Source organism: Fukomys damarensis, unplaced genomic scaffold (genome assembly GCF_012274545.1).
Source record: "Fukomys damarensis isolate Sample0158 unplaced genomic scaffold, DMR_v1.0_HiC HiC_scaffold_12, whole genome shotgun sequence".
Classification (NCBI taxonomy): Eukaryota; Metazoa; Chordata; class Mammalia; order Rodentia; family Bathyergidae; genus Fukomys; species Fukomys damarensis.
The window spans coordinates 3,169,256-3,173,957 of record NW_022900924.1 but is presented as its reverse complement, the minus strand read 5'-3'; the positions used below and the strand labels follow the sequence as shown (position 1 = coordinate 3,173,957).

Genomic DNA, 4,702 nt, shown 5'->3' with positions numbered 1-4,702 from the left:
AAAAAAAAAAAAAAGAAATCCGTTACAGGATATGTCAGATTACCTTTAAAAAAAATTTTTTTTTTTGAGAAAAGCATTATGTAGCTGGATGTGGTGGTGCACCTGTAATCCCAGCTCTCTGGGAAGCTGAGGCAGGACAGTTGCAAGTTCAAGCCCAGGCTGAGCAATTTAGTGACTTAGCAAGACCCTGTGTCAAAAGTAGAATGAAAAAAAGGCTCCGTGTGAAGGCCCCAGGTTCTATTCCCAGTACCCCAGTGTGGTTTTAAATGTGGAATCTATAAAGTTCACCCCTTTAACTATTATAAAGTGCGGAGCTTTGCAGTATTAAATATATCCAAAATACTGTGCCGTCATCACCACCACCCTTCTCTGGAGCTCTTCCTCTTGAAGCTCTGCACCCGTGACCATCCCACTTTCTGTCTCTGTGATTTTGCCCACTTGTACCACCTCACATAAGTAGAATCATACACTTATTTTTTTTGCACCCGGGGTCAAACTCGGGACCTTGCACTTGCGAGGCAGGCAGCAGAACCACTGAGCTAAATCCCAGCATCCGCTACTGTTTTCCACTGGCTTATTTCACTCAACATAATGTCCTCAGGGCTCCTCCATGCTGAAGCCCGTGTCAGAATTCCCTTGCTTTTTCTTTTGTCCTAGGAAGCGAAATCAGGGCCTCGCACTTTCCAGGCAGGCACTGTACCATTGAGCTATATCCCCAGCCCCAGAATCTCCTTGCTTTTGATGGGTGAGTAATATTCCAATGTCTGGACAGATCAAACTTTATCTGTTGATGGACACTTGGGCTCCTTCGTCGTCTTAGCTGTTTGGGATAGTGTTGCTATAAACATACCTGTACAAGTGTCTAAAGAGACCTGTTTCCAATTTGGAGAGGAGATGTATACCCAGAAGTGAAATTTCTGGAGATCATATGACGATTCTGCATTTATTTATTTATTTATCTTGTACTGGAGATCGAACTCGGGTCCTTGTGCTTGCGAGGCAGGCGGCAGAACCACTGAGCTAAATCCCCGGCCCCTATGTTTAATTTTTTGAGGAACTGCCACACTGTTTTCCACAATGGCAGCACTATTTTACACCTGTTATGATTTAAATCTGACACATCCTCCAGAAGTCTCATGTATTCAGAGTGGGGGCTTGGTTGGAAGATGATGGGTGATGTACTCACCACGGATTGATCTCAATGTCTTGTTAGGAGGTGGGGCCTGGTTGGAAGTGGTGTGTCACTGGGACAGTCTATCTCCCTCCTTGGCTCTGTTGGAAATAAGACCTTAGACTCAATTTGTTGATGCCCAAAAAGAATGTACTCAGACACCGAACAAGAAATTTTGACAAGGCACTTTTAGTATTTCTTCTGCAGAAGAAAACAAGTATGAGGTAGCAGGCATGCAAATAACAAAAGAGGGTGAGTTCTTTTCCCCACAGAAGCGGGTAGCTGACCTCTTCCCTGTTGGCTGAGTAGAAAGCTCACAATCTGTCCAGATTGGCTAACTCAGGCGGCTTGGGAGGAGTCAGAGAAGTCATTGAGGAGGAAGGGATGCTGGGCAAATGTAGAGAATAGAAAGTCCTTGGCTCATGAGAAGCTATCTTGGGTTTATAGCTGTGTTCCCAGGATTTGAGCTGAGCAGGAAACTTTGTGACCGGTGTGTCCAGGAAGGGCTTTTCAGGGTGCGCCAGAACCCAAGATAAAGACAGTCCTGTTTGATAGAAAAGACAAAGCTTATTGTTTTCCACAGCTCTCCTTTCTCTGTGCTTCCTGGGTTCCATGAGGCGAGCGCCTTTCCTCCACTAAGCCCTTCCAAGACGATATTTTCTCTGGCACTGCCTAACCATGGGCCAAATCCCCTGAACCACTAGCCGAAGACTTCCCCTTTTCTAAGTTGTGGGTGTTAGGTATTGTGCCCCAGCAACTGTACAGCTAATACAACATTCCCACCAGCAAGAGAGTTCCAGTGTCTCCTCATGCTCACCAACACATTATTTTCTGGATGGATTTGTTTGTTTGTTTTGCAGTACTAGGGATGGAGTCCAGGACTTCATACACAGTCACCAAATGCTCTACTCTGACCTGCTGCCCCAGACCTTTCAATTGTAGTTATTTGTTTTGTTTTGTTTGTTTGTTTGGTTTTTGGTACTGGGGATCAAACTCAAGACTTTGCCCTTGCCAGGCAGGCGTGGGAGCACTGAGTATTATTTTTAATTTTGAGGCAGAGTCTCACGAAGTTTTCTAGTCTGGTCTCGAACTTGTAGTCCTCTTGCCTCTGTTTTCCAAAGCAGTCGTGTACCATCACACCTGGCCACTTCTTTTCTGTTGTTGTTGCTTTTTGTTTTGTTTTAAACATAAATGGGTCTTCCTCTTTTTCTTTGAGACAAGTATTACACGCTGCTTCGTGCTGTGGAGAGCCCTGAGCCACCTCAGTGTAAGCACAAAGCAGCAGCCCTAAACACATGGCTACGGAACAAGTAGGTGCCAGGAAGGGGCCCATGATCGCGTCTGCTCTTGGGGTCCACCTGGCATCAGCGTTTTTTCCTAGGGATGCCTGACTCAGGGAACCCTGATGCCAGTCCCTGATGTGTTCGCAGTTTCTAGGAAACCCCAGGATTTCATGGGAAGCCCACGACGTGGAGAGCAAGCGGGAACAGTGGCCTGGATCCTGACCGGGGACCCATCCTGGCTTGGGGAACCAGGCTGGTCTGGGGCAGGTTTGGGTTAGGAAAAGCTGTATTCATAATTACATGTATAAAACTTATGTGATCCAAAATGCGGGAATTGCTGACGTGCTGGAAAGACCCAGGCTAATTCGGGGGTTGGGTTGTTCAGACAGTTCCTGAGAGGAGTTTTAGAAATCTCCCCCTCAGTGGTTCTCCTGTCAATGTAGCCAACCTAGACTCTCCCCGAGAGACTCCTCGAATTCCCAGAAATATATCATGGTGGGGGTCCTGATACTGGACAGGGGACAGACCCTGCTCCTGATGGATGGCTGCGGTGCCCTCCCTGGGCCTGGGACCAGTGGATGCCCCCCAAAATGGAGCCGTGGTCTGGTGGCTCAGTCTAGTCTCACACATAACTGGTCTGTTCCTTCGGCCTTTCACTTTCCAGGAGAGCCTCACTCCCAGCGCTGCAGTTTCTCTGGACGCACCATCCTGAGACGGAGTAGCTAGCTCTTAGATGACTGGCAGCTCAAAGGCCTCATCCTGCCTGACAGGCTTCAATGCTCAGGGAGGTGAGGCCCCCGCGGGAAGGGGTGAGGCCAGATACGAGGCCAGGACATCAGAGAGACTTGAGTTACCTGCTGACCCGGGGAGGGGATTCACCTCCTGCAGCTCCAACTCCTCACCTGAAAAGTGTAGGAAATAATAGTTGTGATCACCTGATAGAAACCCAGCGACGCATTAAACAACATCCAGCCTGTGCCTGGGTGTTGTCAGTAAATGGCCCTGTGACCATTAGGAGTGTGAAAACAGCTGGCCAAAATGGGCCCTGGATGTCCCTTGAAACGTGGCCGCCCACAGGTCTCTCCTAGAAGTTGCACATAGAGAAAAGATCTCTGTTAAAAAGGATTCTGGTTAAAGTTTTAAAATTCACAGCAAACCCACTCTGCATAACAAAGTGACAGAAATACAACAATCCTTTAATGTAGAAGAATCAACTGTTGGTTCCAGAAATTCAGGGCACGCCAGCGGAATTCTAAATTTCGTGAGCTGACAGTTTGCAAAAGGCGACCAATTTTAGACTCCTTTCTATGTGTCAATAAGACTCCCACAGTTCTGACAAAGGGCAAGATTGTCTTCGTAAGAATCGTGTGTGTGGGGCCTGAATTAATGGCATCTCTGAATTTCTCCTGCTGAGCAGAACGTGTTAGTCTCTAATCCCCAAGAGTTCACGGTAGCTCTGTAGCCTGGGCGTCCCGGCATCGGAAAGTTGGGCAAAGTTTCACCACCCCACGTATGTCACTTTTGTACCTACTCTCTGTTCAAGCTCAGGTTCGGTGTTGCGAGGCGGGAAATGCGTTCAACCAGCCGTGAACACAGACGTTAGACAAAGTCACAGTCAAGTAACTGTGCGATTGAGCAATGCGACAAGTAAATGACGGGAAGAAATAGGCCAGGGGGTGTGGAAGAGAGTAAGAGGGCCTGGGTAATGCAGGTGGCTGGGAGGGTGGCAGGCAAGGGAAGTCTCTGTAGGCCGAAAACTGAAGGACGAGGGGATCAACCAGGGAAAAGCAAGGATATTGGAGTTCCCGGGTTGTCAACACCCAGGCCCCCCCAGGTAGGACTGTGTCATTATAGGAGACAAGAAATGAAATTTCTATCAGTGGCGGGAAACCTAGGGCACGCGTGTCACTTGTTTTTAAAACAAAAGATGTTGCCCGGCGTGGTGGTGCACGCCTGTAATCCCAGCACTCGGGAGGCTGAGGCAGGAGGATCGCTGTGAGTTCCAGATCAGTCTGGGCTACATAGTGAGTTCCAGGTCAGTCTCAACTACATAGTGAGACCCTGTCTCAAAAAAACCAACCAAACAAACAAAAGGACAAAAGATGTTAATGTATGAGTTATTTTTCCCAAACTAAAAACTCAGTATTGAGTTTTAATTGCAGTGTGGCGCTCTGTGATCAGCAAGTGGGTTTGGGCGGAAGTTTGGGCGCACATCTCTGAAAGGTTGGGGGCCGGGGCGGACGGGCGG

The 4,702-nt window shown here is 48.1% G+C and overlaps 1 protein-coding gene and 1 long non-coding RNA gene across 2 annotated transcripts in view; both read left to right on the top strand.

Moving 5' to 3' along the window:
* LOC104848038 overlaps nucleotides 1-3,132 on the top strand; it is a 6,378-nt gene extending 3,246 nt beyond the window's left edge. The window contains exons 4-5 of the long non-coding RNA XR_776298.2: nucleotides 658-745; nucleotides 2,602-3,132. This is a non-coding gene — a long non-coding RNA (uncharacterized LOC104848038). The remainder of the gene's footprint in view (nucleotides 1-657; nucleotides 746-2,601) is intronic.
* The window catches only part of LOC104848280, a 28,737-nt gene that overhangs the window by 17,159 nt on the left and 6,876 nt on the right, over nucleotides 1-4,702 (top strand). The gene's annotated exons all lie outside the window — the stretch shown is intronic.